The sequence below is a fragment of the Sinocyclocheilus anshuiensis genome, unplaced genomic scaffold, assembly GCF_001515605.1.
Source record: "Sinocyclocheilus anshuiensis isolate Anshui unplaced genomic scaffold, SAMN03320099.WGS_v1.1 scaffold593, whole genome shotgun sequence".
Classification (NCBI taxonomy): domain Eukaryota; kingdom Metazoa; phylum Chordata; class Actinopteri; order Cypriniformes; family Cyprinidae; genus Sinocyclocheilus; species Sinocyclocheilus anshuiensis.
The window spans coordinates 84,823-100,929 of NW_015540876.1; the positions used below are offsets into that span (position 1 = coordinate 84,823).

Consider the following 16,107-nt stretch of genomic DNA (forward strand, 5'->3'; position numbering starts at 1 on the left):
AGTATATATATATATATATATATATATATAAACATAAATATAATATAAATAAAATAAAGGCCATTTAAGTAAACTTCAATAGAGGACAATTTTATGACTATGTTTCTTACTATTATGTTTCTTAATATTGCTTTGTAATAATGTCAAATTAGAAGTTGTATTTGATATTAAAGTTGTAATATATAGTACAGTACAGTTATAATGTATAATATATTTTAAATGAACGAAATTACAACATTAAATTGTATATTAGTTTACCATAAATGCTTGCATTTGTTATTTTAGTATAATTGAGAAACGTATTGTTTATATATATATTTTTAATTTTAGTTAATTTTGTTGTGTATTTTTGTCATATTTATTTTTTTCATATTTATATAGTTTTATACATTTTTATCTCTGTTTTATCTCTTTATTACATGCATGTACTGTAATAACTAAAACTGAATTAAAAATGTATAAAAACTATTTAGTCATGACAAAGTTAAATTAAAAATGAAAAATGTTGAAAAATGTAAATATCTTTTTTCTTTACCTTATTTCAGTTGAATTAATTTATTCAAATAACGAAATGTTTCAAATAATGAACATGTACATTTTTAATGGTTTTAATTTTAGTTAACTATGCTAACCTCGAATGCTTGTCAGTACATACTGCATATTTCAGGGACAATAGAAGTAATTATGAAATGAAGTTCTACTTAAGTTGGTCAAAAAGCAAACTTAAGTTTAAACTATGTGCATTTTTATAATTTAAACTATAATTCATTTTCATTTAATTATAAATAACATAGAATTAATTGTCCAAAGACATTACTTTTACTTTACACTAATTTTACTTTTACATTACTTTACAATTCACAGTTAAGTATAGTCTTTTAAACTATATTAATTTCATAATAAGAACTATTTAGGGTTAAACCCTAACCCACTATATAGGGTTAAAATGGTGTGGTAAAATAAAATAGTACAGAATTTTTAAACTACGGCCATGATTAATTCAAATTGATAGTTGATTGGTAAGTTTTGAAAAGCAGTGGTCTACTTCACACACTAACTACTGTATTAAAAAATGACAGTCAGGTTAATATGACAGGAATTACTATTCATACGGTAACCGTTGCTGGGTTGGTTAAAAACAAGCAGGCTGCAAACTCTTCCAAACACTCCCCTCTTCCCTTTTTTACTTCATAACTGACAACACCAATGAGCAGCAGAGGATGATGATGACTTAATAAGCAGACAGGAAGTGTGAATGTTGTCTGAGTGTGTGGAGAGTATATTTCTTAAGTGAGGTGCATGCTAGTTTAGGCCCGTGCTCCTGAGGAACAGGTTGTGACAGTTTGGCACACACTGTAAGAAAGTAATGAATTCCAAATATTCCTCTCTCTGTTTGCCTCAGTGATACTGTGAGCTGACGGGTCACTTCTCTAATAAGATCCCTGTGACTCAGGCCTGTGTAACAAGACGTTGTTACACAACGTCACAACGTGTTGTTACACAACCACAACATGTTGTCACTTTTCTCCCATCGATCTTGTGTGTCCAACTGTGAAGAATAACTGCAACAAACACCTCAAACGCCCCAACAAGAAGAGAAGTTACTCCTCCACTGGTGTGCCAATCACATTCACCCACTCAAACAGCCTGATAAGTCAGGAGAGGTGAGTCATCAGTGTAAAATATGACTTCTATACACAATTGTGCACTTTCATATCGAAGAAAAACATGAGGCAGGATGAGGTCGACATTCAAATGAGTACACGGACACATACTCGCACATGGTTAATGGGTATTCTGTGCATTATTTCTGTGTAATATGCCATAACACTTATTCCAAATGAGCTAATTTGTTGGTCCGGTGAGCACACAAATCCCGTTAAGGTGTAATTCAAGAGTGGTCAGACTGTGCGAGCTCAAAGGTGAGGAGAGCGGGAGGAATTGTGGGTATTGACGCGCAGAAATATTGAGCAGCGGAAAACTGCTGGAGCCCTCGAGAGAACTATAGAGATAGCCGAACTCTCCGTGAGCTGCTAAATGTCGAATTAAACAGTCAATCAATTTCAGGGTGAATAAGAGAGGGGAAAAGTGAGCGAGAGAAAGAGTAAGAATAGGGGCGATGCATCGACACGAGTCAGGCTGGAAATAAATGAGGTCTTGGCTCATAATAAACCCATATTTGTAATAAACAGATGCTGTGGAGCCATAAAATTGTCTTTTTAAATGGAGAGGGATTTGGCTGATGACGCACCATTACACACAGAGTTAACGCCCGACAAGGCCAGGAAGGGCCAGATAGATAGATGAATAGAAAGATGGCACGCTTGTTCTCCATCACACTTTCCTGCTCCCGCTCTCTTTGGGTCTCTCGCAATGGAATGAACACTGAAGATATTCTGTAGCGAGAGAAGCTAATTTTATTCATAGGACCGAAAGATGGATAAAAGAGAATGGGATAGAGAGGGAGAGGGAGAAAAGAAACGAGAAGACGGGAGAAAAAGACAGACAGCCAGAGAAAAAGCAACGGATAAAAGATGTATTGAGATCGGGCTGTGTAATGTTACATGCCACAGAAACAGAACAGCAACAGCCTGAAGCCAATAATGCTACGCTAGTTAGACTAATGCTAACAACAAATTACTCTGTTTGAAGTTTTTACTCTGAGAAATTCATTGTGTAACCATACTTGTTGAATAAAAGCTAAAAAAAAAAAAACTGCAAAAAAATCTGCCAAAAATGCCACAGACCCTCAAAATTCAAAATGTGTCATTATTATATTTATTTATTTAGTTAGTTAGTTAGTTACTTAGTTATTTTTTAAAGAAATTAATACTTTATTTATGCCAAGTATGTATTAAACTGATTAAAAGTGACAGGACAGATATCTACAATGAGACCAGGTTGCACAAAACAGTTACAAAAATCCATAATATCAACAAAAAACTAACATAGATGCGGTTATTTTTAACTTTCTATTATCAAAGAAATCTGAACACATGTATCATGGTTTCCACAAAAAATATTGAGTAGCACAACTGCTTTCAATATCAATAAGAATATAATAATTAAAAAATGTTTCTTGAGCACAAAATCAGCATATTAGAATGTATTAGACACTGAAGACTGGAGTAATGATGCTGAAATTTCAGCTTTGCATCACAGGTACAAATTACATTTTAAAATATATTAAAATAGAAAATGATTATTTTAAATTGAAATAATATTTCGGTAACACTTTATAATAACGTTTATTTGTAAGTCATTTATAAGTGATTAGTTACTGATGCACTAATCATTTACAAAACATTCATAAGCAATTAATAAGTGATATGCTAACAGTTTGTGTATGTTTTGTAAATTAATTTACAAGTAATTAGTTAATGATGAACTAATCATTTATCACTATCACTAGATCACTAGATCTATCACTAGATTATCACTAGATCCCACACACTCCACAGAGAACACAAGTCTGTGCTGATGAGAGAAAGGGTTTAACACAACCCACTGGAATCCCCTGACTTTAAGTCATTTACACGTTAATTCACTTGACAGCAAATAATTTTTTATTTAAAAAAAAAATAGTTTTAGCATAATTGCATTTTTGCGCTTTTTAACAGAACAGCTTACAACTTTAATGAAACATACATGAATCATTTACTAATGGTTTAATCATCATTTGTTCATGATTAACAAATGTTTATTGAGATAATAGTACAATGTTGACATTTCAATGATTTATAAGTGATTAATAACATATTAACTAGTAACTTAACAAGTAACTATTAACCATTTACTAAGGATCTGTTTGATTATTTTATGATGCTATTTTTTAAGATAACTTACGACAGATTTATAACTTAATCTACAAAACATAGATAAAAATATTAACATATCACTTATTAATCATTTATGAACGTATAGTCATGTTTTGTAAAAGATTACTTAATCATTAACTAATCACTTATAAACGACTCACAACTGAACGTTATTATAAAGTGTTACCAAATATGTAATAATTTTCCTATTCTTACTGTATTTTTAATCAAATAAATGCAGCCTTGGTGAGCATTTTATTTAAAAAAAATCAACTTATGATCCCTTAACTTTCGGTAGTGTATATACAGTGATAACCTGGTAGAAGTTCTCTGTCTACCTAACTGTAGCCGATAGATGTTTTTGGCTAAGCTAATGGGTGCTTGGCTAAGCTGGTTAACCAAATACAGCTAGGCCTGATAAACCACCTTAAGCAGGTATGTCCTGGTTTTTCCAACAAGGCCAGCTGTCCTGTACCAAACAACTCTCATTTCACATAAGCATTCAGTTACAAACAAGATTTGCCACTAAGAGCCACGCACACATGCAAAGCAATTAAAAAACGCAGCAGAAACACAAAGAAGAGATGGAAAGAATAATAATGTGAACTGGCAGTGGGAGAATAATGGAGCACCTGTAGATGCCGAGAGGAATTATCCTGCTCATTTTCTCTCTGTTGTGTCTGTTTGAGAATGTGGCAAAAATCAGCGCCACGTTATCGAAGACCTGTGGTCTACAGCCACACACTCTTTACTCTAGTAATTACATCCCTTTCTCAAGGACACCTTGTCCTCTACCATCACTTTCGAGTCCGAGAGCGGTGTGGGACAGCACACAACCTCACATGTGCAGAACAAACGCATAATTGAGGGACAACAGTGATTAGCCTGAGCACCATTTGTTGAGGACGCACATCTGCACCTGTGCATGGACTCTGTGGGCCTTCACTGGCAGATGATGAAAAAAATAGCAGCTGTAAATATTTCCCACAAACCTCCTTTGGCCAAGCACAAAATGTCTGAAATCTCCCTATCTCCCTTCCCTCATTTTCACTTTCCTTGAGGCTGCAAAACTATCCAAAACCTGTAAAGAGCAGCACAATGGAGCACTTTTCCCACACACACGCACTTCACACACCATCACCAGGTGATATGAGAGAGGGACAAAACTGTTGGGACACCAACAGACCAACTTTAAAGAAGGGCTACAGGCTGACAGACTTTTGGGGCTATATATATATATATATATATATATATATACAGGTGCATCTCAATAAATTTGTACTGGTATCGCTACAGGAACGCCCTTTCACTGTTTGTATCACGTCGCTTCTGGTATTTCTCATAGTGAGTGTCATGGCGGACACCCAAATCTACTAAAATGTAAAAATAGTACTGTTTTTGTGTCACGGAATGTAGTTTTAAGAGTTTTTTAGGCGAGGATGTACTTGTTTAGACTACAAATATACGTTTGTTAATAGAGATAACGTTCAGCGCTCATGAACCCGCCGAGAACAGCCTCACCTCGGCCAGATCTTCTGGAATTTGCCACTGGCTCTGATTTGCTCTATAATTAGTTTTGGGTAAATCTGACGGGCAGTCTTTGGTTTCATTAATCTATTTTTTGTTCCACAGCAAATTGTTTCGGCTGAAGGCAAAATCTCATCACGTTATATTTTATGTAACTTTAATGCTGCATATTAGAGCATGGCTTTTATGATGGCTTTTGTTGTTGTTGTTTATTATTCAATAAATAATATTTTATATACATAGTGGTATTTAGTATTGGGAAACAGTGTGTGTGTTCGTGATGGTGATCTTTGTGACATTGCTCCGCCATTAGATGGCGACAAGTGACTGTTTTACGAGTCAGCATTTCAGTCTTTTATATTGAAAGAGACTGAAACAGGGTTGTAAACAAGGAAGTTCTTTTAACTTTCAACAACAGCTTGTAAGATGCAGTTAACAAATGCAGTAAGCGGCGCTGTCATCGGAAATTACCCTTAACAGGTGAAAGATAGTACGACAAAGTACAACTAATAAAACTAATGTTTTATTGTGAATATGAGATTGATCTGAAGAATGAATGCTGTATCAGATGCAGGTAATCACACTCTCTCAGTCCATCTCTCTCTCACAATACTCTACTCTACATAATAGAGTGGGCTTTTAATTAAGTAATACAATAAGTTTTTAATGAAGCAGCTCAACGTTCCTTCGTTACTAGTTCTAAAGTGATGTTTTGAATTAGTAACAGAGGCTTCAGCACAGCTGTTAAACTGTCAAACTGAGATTTGAATATGCGGCGGAAGGAAGTAATTCCGCACAAAAGGATTTTTAAAGACACTCCGTTGTTGTTTTTCTTATATATTTACACTCGAGCCGTCTAACTGTTGTATAAACGCAATATCGTTCTTGTACTCGAGCGATACCTCGAGCCTCTGGCCTAATCACAAAGCCGGTATCGCTCTCATACTCGAGTGATATTGCTCATATATTAATAGCTTTTTATATTAAATATATATTAATTTGATTTTATCTATCTATCTATCTATCTATCTAAACAAATCTCAAAAACTGGCACTACGGCCTCTACGGCCGGAGCCCTATAACACCCTCCCACCCCAAAAAAAATACTTGGGGAAAATATCAACCCCTAAGGCCCTCTGTGAGCCTGACTCGGGTACTGTGGCCCTCCCTGGGCTTGAATTGGGGACTGGAGCCCTCCTTGGGCTGGACGTGGGAACTGGAGCCCTCTTTGGGCTGAACGTGCACTAAACTGTGCATTACAAATTGCCATCACTGTAACAATTACCTATTTTGTGAAGGTAATTTATGTGAAGGTTTAAAAGACATCTTATACTGTGTCAACTAAAAGAGCTCTATGCAAATTGTTCAGTTTGTTTACACCATTTTATATTGCTCAATCTTATGTGCTTCAATCAAGTTTTCTATAAAAATCTGCATGGAGATAAAAGTGGTTGCTGTCTTAGGCTAAAAATAAAATGCCACAAAACTGCCTCACATAAAATCACATAAACACTCAGTAAAAAACACTCATGAAACCCTTAAATCATCATACAAACCTCAAAACGTGGTACATGTAATATGACAAGTACAGCAATCAACTAACTGCTCATTTGTAACAAATTCATCCTGACCTCACACTTTAAAAAAACAACAACAGTTTTTTACCCCCCTGGCTTGTTCAATTAAAATAAGCTAACTAAAAGAAAACAATCTACTTAAATTTGTTAAATACAGTAAATGGTAACTTAATTTATTTGTGTTGGGACTACATAAATAATTTTTATTGCCATTAACTAAAACTGGTCAGGGGACATTTTTAGTTTCCAGAATGCTTTGCATTAGAATGGATGTGGAGAGTAATATAATGTTGGAATGAATGTTTTTATATATGTTTATATGTTTTGGAGCAAAATTAGGCAAGAGGGTTATATTTTTTCAGTTTTTGTACTTCATACTTTCATGTTTGATTTAATGTGCTACTTTGCATTTCTTTGCGAAATTTCTGAGGGATTTTTAAAAAATAAAATAAAATAAATCACAGTTTGATTTCCCCCCCAACTTCTTCAAAAAATTCCTTTGCATGTGAACATATACATTGTCCGTCATTTATTCAAATTAAAATGTTTATCAAACTTTCGCCCCGAACATTCATCTTGGTATGAACAGGCATTTCGTTTCTAGAACTAAGAATCATTTTTTGCTGAGTAGAGCCAAAACTGAAACACAATAGACTGGTAGTTTGATCTATATGGCGTAGACAATTAAATTTGTGAGTAACTGAGTGATTGATGTTTTCTGTCAGGACTGAGATCAGATAGACTGACAGCTTGCAAGGATAAACTATTCAACCAGCTCCTGGCACAAACTAGAGACATTTCCTCCTGGTTCAGCTAGATTGCACCAAGCTCTAAATCAAATCAGACGCCATCCCTAGCAGGCGGATTTCACAACCCCCCGTTATCGCTTCCTCTTCTCCACTTCTGATGTGTTTCTTATTACACTGTTTCCCAAATGTGAAAGTTTTCAGTCAGATCTCAGGCTCGTAGTGTTAATAATTAAACCATTGCTCTGGCACTTTCTTGCGGTTGAGCAACTTGGTCTATACACTTCACTGCAGTCAACACAGCAGATCCAAACAACCCTCCTCTCCCGCATGCATAAAAACACACATGGACGTCCTCGCAGGTGCTGCTCGGCCAATCAAAGTTCCTGCTACAGAACCAGCTTTAGGAGGATGTAATTGTGGGAAACGCTGTGTTGGCACAGCATGAGACCATATCTGCACAAATTAACTATAGACTGATGCAGAATAACAGGCGGGTGTGGATGAGCGCTGGGTCTAGGTGAGGAGTTAATTTACAGAGTTGACGAATACACTGTCATCATCTGCGACACAAAATATTCTAGCGTTAATAATGAGTGTGGTATTACGACAGCTAATGAAAGCATACAGACATGTAGAAAACAGACTATTTTACAGCTCAAATAATTACAATAATTCGTGTGTGTTTTAACAAAAATATGAGCTTTACATGTCTGGTTCTAAATGCTATGGAATGATGGTCCTGTTGACTTCCATTGTGTGTTATTACAGTATATCGATATGTTAATTTTTTTGTAAAAAAAACAACAACTGATGGGCAAACTGAAAAAAATCATTATGTCACAAATGTTGATTCTACTGAAACCAGAAGAGTCGCTTAAAAATTCTGGTATTCAAATGCCCCGCCCCCTGGGAAATCTTATTGGGTAAAATCCTGCTCCACATAGCTGCATAAACACAAAGTATGTTCTGATTGGCTGTGATTAGGGCTGTAAGATTTGAGGGAAAATGTAGCTGAGATTTTTGTGAAAAAAATCTGAATATATATTTATTAATCTTCCAGGTTTGCTGTGCTTGTATGAGGGATGCATAATGTGGATAATCTGGAGCAGGCAGACTAAGAAGCCATGGCGGAGCAGGCAGACTAGAAGGCCATGGCGGAGTAGGGAGCTCAGGGGGCCATGGCGCAGCAGACAGTTCAGGAGGCCATGGTGGATCGGCTTCCGTGGCCTTGGCCTCGGCACTCGGCCCGGCCTCTACGGCCGGAGCCCTATAACACCCGGCAGCCTTGACATTGGAGCGGCCGGCGGGCTTGAGAGTGCCGCGGTCAGCGGCCTTGACTGAGGAACGGCCGGTGGGCTTGACAACGGGCTGGTTCTGGCTCGAGGCCGGACACACTCCAGACACCGGAGGATCCCTTCCCTCCAGCTTAGTCCCTTGGTGTCTGGGAGGTCCACGGGGAGATGGTAGTTGGCCCCGTTCCAGAACAGAGAGTTGATGGTGGCGTCATCTAATGCCATCGCCGCGGCGAGCCCGCAGAACTCCCAGGCATCAATGAGAATGAATATTCAATTTCAATTTTATAAGAATGTTCTATAAATATTACTTTGAGCATGTTTTATCTTGACATTTACCTAACCTTTAGAAAACATTAGTGTAAATTGTGCGAACATTCATTATTAGCCGGGCTAACAGTCATGAAATGAGAAAGAAGTGAGAGAAAGTGTGAGAATAACATTTAAATACTGTAATAATCATAAATATACAAGGCCCTTTCAAATTTCGAATTATTTTGCACTATTTTTATTGATACTTTTCAGTATTGAATGAATTACAATTTATAAATGTAATTTCTCTTGATTTGTTTGCCATCTTTAATTTATTTTTCACCATCATGGATTTATTTATTTATTTTTCACCACTTAATATATCCACCATGTTGCATTTATGTTTTCAATCAGCTCACCACCATATTAAACTTTTTTCACTCAGCTTTTCCATCATCTTCAATTAATTGGATTTTTTTTTTATAGCGCGTATCTACCATTTTAGATTGACATTTTCACTGAGCTTTTTCCACCATATTGGATTTATTGTTTTTCCTCAGCTCATCCACCATCTTGGATTTAGTTTTTTACTGAGATTTTCCATTACATTACAGTACATTTAGTCATTTAGCAGACACTTTTATACAAAGTGAATTACAAATGAGGACAATAGAAGCAATCAAACCAACAAAAGAGCATTTGTCACCATTTTCATACGTATCCGCCATGTTGAATTTATACTTTTACTGAGCTTGTCTACCATATTGGATTAATTTTTTTCCCCCACTCAGCTTATCTGCCATCTTGGATTTTGTTTTTCACTGAACTTGTCCACCATCTTGGATTTATTTGCCTTAAAATGTAATTAGACTGAAAACAAGGCATCAGAGGTAGCATAATTAAGTTAAATACATAATTTTAAGGCATTATTGGTTTGTTCCTGATATGAAAGCTCTTTCAAACAGACTTTGTGCACCTATGATGATTTGAAATGCTTTAAACAGAGCTCACTAGGTTTTGGAACAGAATTCACACAGTTTATATACTAGCTGTCAGCAATCTGTCACCTCAACCTATCTAAGCAGTAGTAAAAAAGCACAATCCCTTAAAGTTCCTCTATTAAAAGTTCATTCAGCTGAGGTCCACCACCCGCCTAATAACACACAAGACAAAGATATGAGTTTAGTGGCGATCACTCACCTTTCTTGTCCCCAAAGAAGAGCGTCTGTTGTGCAGGGTTTGACCACTGGAGGGAGGTGTTGTCATTGTGTTCCACACGGCAGGTCAAGTTGGCTATTCCTCCTTCTGTCACAGTCATGTTCTGGACGATAGGGAACTGGCCTTGAGCTCCTGGAAGAGACAGACAGAAAGTGTGTGAGAGACAGGCACAACCACAGCAACATATGGAGCGTTCAACCTTTAGCATGAGCGCTCTACATGAATCAATCCATCAATAGATGGATTGAAGAAAACGACAAAAAAGCCAAAACACAGCAGCACCTGGGAAGAGTAAAAGAACTCTTTCACAAAAGTTCTTGTAATATTAATGCCACGTAAAAAAACACCAAGCATGTTTTACTGACAGTTAAAAATAGAGCATGATGGAAAATATACAACACAGTCAGTCAAAGTGACAGATAATGACTATTTGTAACGCAACCTCTGGCTATGATGCGTTTTGCTGAAGCCCAGATCATGTGGTTTGGTTCGTGGAAGAGTTGTTCCAGAAAGGCAAAATGGAAGAGAGCTATTTACATCTAAACGTGGGTGAAAAGTACAGAAGGTGAAGAAAGTTACTGACATCATTCAACACTAAATCATAATTGAGTCAGAAACACATGAGGAGAGGAGAACAGGCAACTGCTAAACTCAATGCCTTCAAAGATCTGTGAATAAAGATTTAGGTCTGTTTTCAAAAGCAACCAGATGACAATAAGCAACTTTTTTGGCAGGAGTTCTACCTGGAGGTGTTAAAGGAATTCATCAGAATAAAACTAAAGTTTTTGTTTTAGTCTGCAAAGTCAGCACAATGCTGTTAAAGGTACTGTGCATTGTTTTTGAACTGCCTCCCTGAGTCAATTTGCTACATAAAATTTTTCATTTTCTCTTAAAAGTCAAAGTGATTTTTTCCCCCCAAAATTCCCAGAAATATTCTTATTATATAATATTACAACAATAATAATAATAAGAATATAGTTATTTAATATTAATATTAATAAAATTACGTAGAAATAAAAAAAATCATGGCGCCCCAATGGCCTTTTAAAGGTAAACAAACAATAAAATGATACACAAATTCAAACTCATTAAAGGGATAGTTCACCCAAAAATGAAAATCCCATAAATTAATTACTCACCCTTATGTCGTTTCCAGACCCATAAGATATTTTTGATGGAATCTGAGAGCTTTCTGACCCTGCATAAACAGCAGTGCAACTACCATGTTCAAGGCCCAGAAAGGTAGTAAGGACATTGTTAAAATAGTCCATGAGACATCACTGGTTCAACCTTAATTTTATGAAGCTACGAGAATACTTTTGTGCGCAAAGAAAACAAAAATAATGGTTTTATTCATCAATTTCATCTTGTCCGTGTCAGTCTTCGACATGCATTAACAAAAGTACTCATAGCTTCAAAAAAAAAATAAGAACGGTTGAATCACTGGTATGACATGACAATGTCCTTACTACCTTTCTGGGCCTTGAACGTGTCAGTTGCGTTGCTGTCTATGCAGGGTCAAAAAGCTCTCAGATTTCATCAAAAATATCTTAAATTGTGTTCCAAGGGTTTTACAGTTTGAAACAACATGATGGTGAGTAATTAATAACAGAATTTTCCTTTTTGGGTGAACTATCCCTTTAAATGTTGCCATGTTGAGCAACTGTAACCTGTTTGGTTTTAAAGTGACTTCTGTGTGAATGGCGCTTTATACATCGCTACACTATTGAAAACAGAAACAAAAAAGGACGTCCCTTAAGCACCTACAAACAACAGATATGGGTCACTCGTGAGCCCTTGCTTACTACGATCCGAACAGAAGACTGAATAAAGGCTTAGCTCAGTGAGAAATAATTCACAAACTGACATCCACCACGGCACCCCAGGGTTAGACAGGCAATAACAGATCACCTTGTGCAGGGAGGGGAGCTAATGAAAAACTGTACACACACACACATATATAAAGACAACCCTGGAGAGGACATGATAGATGAATAATCTGTATTTATTTAAAGTGAAGAAGTGATGACTCTCACAGATCAGAGGTCAACATCTCCAGCGCCACTGCTGCCAGACAATGGGACATCAGGATAGATGAAAAATGTTCGAATGTGGTGTAATAGGCAAAGGAGAAGGACGAAGACACGATGGAAGAGAAACGCTGTGTCCTAACCAGGCAAGTTTTTAGTGTGAAGTAATTTTTAAGTCCTAACTCAAAGAAAAATGATGAAAATAGCAACCAAACAACCACAGAAGTCATGGATTAAAATGTGAAAGATGTGATTTAGTACATGATTAGGACACGGCGAGCACAGATTAGTGGCTGATGAGAGAAATAGAGATCGACGGGTATCTGGTTCAATTCGACTAAATTTAGCATCTTTTTCTGTTCGCTGCTAATTGCAGCGTGTCACAATTAGCCTGATTTGAGAGCCTGTCCAGATATGGTGTAGCTTTCATAAGAGAACCAGGAGGACAAGAAGGAGCGAGTAAGAGAGACAGAGAGGGAGAGCTGCTAAGGGCCTCTCCACAGGCTTCCTGACAGAAGAGCACGTCGGCCAGCTGTGGTGCTTATTTCTTTTCCGTGCCTCTGGCGGTCATATTACATACACACACAAACACTGAGGAGGCATCGATTTGGGATTTATTTAATTTCCTCGCTTGTTTTAGTGAGACAGAAACAGTTGCATATTCCACAGTCTTAATTATTATAAGCAGAAAATATTGTGCTGCAGCTTAGCACTGTTATGCTAATGATGCAACTCAAAATGATTTATTTGCAACAAACTTGCAGATAACAGATGATAAAATCTGAAAACATGAGATATGGGTAATTTTGCTACAGTTTTTACCAAATATTTGCCAAAACGGTTTTCGTCACTATAAAGAACCTTTTGTGGATTGGAAGGTTCTTCATGGAGCCATCAATGCCAATAAAAAACCCTTTTATTTTTGAGTGTAGTAAATAACATCTGCTCAACAGTTTCAGCAATGACATATACATTTGTTTTACATATTTACAAAAAAAATAAAATAAATTCGGAGGGAAAAAGTGCTTAGACACTCATATTCTCAGTGTTGTCAAAATAAAAGTCTCAACACTTATCGGCATCAGCTAAACAGAAAAATGTAAATATATATATATATATATATATATATATATATGCAAGCATGCAATAATAATAATAATAATTATAATTATAAAAAAATTATTATTATTATTATTAAAAAAATCAGCAGATCATAGTGACCATGGTTCATTTTAAGTCAAAGGTTGCCATCAACTGTTTGGTTATCCACATTCTTTAAAATATTATCTTTTGTGTTAAACAGAAGAAAGAAATTCAAACAGGTTTGGAACAACTTGAGGATGAGTAAATGATGACAGAATTTTCACTTGTGGGTGAACTATCCCTTTAAATTCAAAAGGGCTCAAACTGAATTTTGAGAGTTTAGTAAATGACAATGAAATATTAGCAATATATGTGTTGTATGTTCCATCAGGTCATAATGCACACGGATTTTGAATGGCTAACTATATAATCTGATCTGAGTTTAAATAGTATAGTTACGGCATGCTAACCAGCCAAAACATGACCCCATGGTTCACTTCTCTGGCTCAGGGGTCATATGAGACAGTAGAGCAGGTCATTTACTACCTGATTAAGGTCTCCTACACTCTTAAAAATAAAGGTGCTTCACGATGCCATAGAAGAACCTTTTTGTCTAAATGGTTCCATAAAGAACCTTTAACACCTGAAGAACCTTTCTGTTTCACAAAAGGTTCTTTGTGGCGAAAGAAGGTTCTTCAGATTATAAAAAGGTAAGAAAGAGATGGTTCTTTAAAGAACCTTTGACTGAATGGTTCTTTGTGGAACCAAAAATGGTTCTTCTATGGCATCGCTTGAAGAACCTTTTGAAGCACCTTTATTTTTAAGAGTGTAAAGACCACAGCATTACAGGCGAAGGAAGAAAGAGACAGAGAAATGGATCTGTATTACTCCAGGTAGGCAGGATACATTATTCATCTGTGTTTTGCATGAAGCATGGCCTGCCAGACCCTGTCTCTAGTTCTCTCTCTGCTTCCTTGATCTTCTCCTGCCTCATTTTCTCATCCCCATCCCTCATCACTCTTCTCTTTATAATCAGGAGAAAGGGTCAAGACCCATGGGAAATCAGTCATGGGAAACTGCTCCAAAACTGTAGGTGCAAATCTGGTTCTATTTTTACACATATGCTTGATAACAAATAATTAAGATTAACGAAATGTGTCAACTTAAGAAATCCCAGGATGGCCCAAACTGTGTGAATGCAGAAGATGATCACTGAGGTTTCACCATTCAGAAAGAAAGAAAGAAAAAAAAAAGAAGCTAATTAGGAGTCTGGTAATGATCATTATGAGTGTGTATGTCAGCAGCATCTTAGGGAAGTCTGGACAGTAAATAAATAAATTAATAAATAGTAATGTAATACTAGACAGGCTCTTTAAAGTCCTCCATGGACAATTCATGCTGTTGTTCAAAAGAGTCTGTCCTACTCGCTCTGCACTGGAAATATGTTAAGTTTTGGACAGGTTTTACCATTAATGCAAAGAGTATTTTCGAGATGTGCTTCCAGCTATTCAGAAATGCCTCTTATTTTGCATATTTCCAGCTAAGAGTGCTTATGAATAACAAACAACTGCTGAGAGACACCTGAAACTACCCACAATGCTAAAAACATAATACTTTAAAACATACAGGGAAAAAAAAGTTTCAAAATGGAGAAAATATGCTTAGCTGAAGAACAGTTCAAAAGTTCAACTCTGAGGTAGCACGAACTTGAAGAAAAATTAATAAACAAATGAAAAATAAAGCTGTTTCTTGCATAATGCGCAATGCTACATAGAAATTCATACAGTACATATTTGAAAGGTCAAACCAAAAATTAAGCAGACATATAATAAAAAAAAAAAAAAAACTTCTTAATTTCCTCCGTTCACCTGATTGAAGTACACATATTAAACAATGAACTAGCAATTCACTTATTATGAAGTAAAGTTATGGATTTATCTGATCATTTTAGGATTAATTTGACCACTTTGCATTATTTAGAAGAAACAGTTAATTAAGTTAAGATTTAAAACTAGTTTATTTTAAATGTACATGAATCCATTTACTTTGTAGTGCACATTCCTGATCTTACTGTACAGTAAATATTAAGTTTTACTCAATACATCACATTGCAGAAGTATGGGTTAAAACATCAATTGACATTGAGTGTAAAATCATAGCAATGAGGTAAAATAATAAACATATTACACACTACTTGATATTAAATTGTCTGATTGGTTGTGATTTTTATTGAGCAAATTGATGTTGAAACTGAAATAATAAATGGTCTCTGTATTAATTTCTCTGTGGGAGAACTAAAAGGTTATTCAAAGAGGGCAGTTTGCATCTACTGTATCTTGTTGTTTCTGATAAGTGATCCAGCTCTTGGGACACTTTGTGTGTTGCGATGATTTGATCAACTCCAGCACGCTCATGTGTCGACTTAATAGAGCGGTGAGGTGAGCCCTTCTCTCTGGTCAGAGGCGTTTGTTTGAAACGGATCTCTCCTGGGATCAGGCCTATCTAATGCTGTTTGAGCTCTCTCTCTCTCTCTCTCTCTCTCTCTCTCTCTCTCTCTCTCT

At 36.2% G+C, this 16,107-nt stretch overlaps 1 pseudogene; it reads right to left on the reverse strand.

Moving 5' to 3' along the window:
- Positions 1-16,107, reverse strand: part of LOC107688290 (cell adhesion molecule 2-like) — a 512,567-nt pseudogene that overhangs the window by 65,944 nt on the left and 430,516 nt on the right.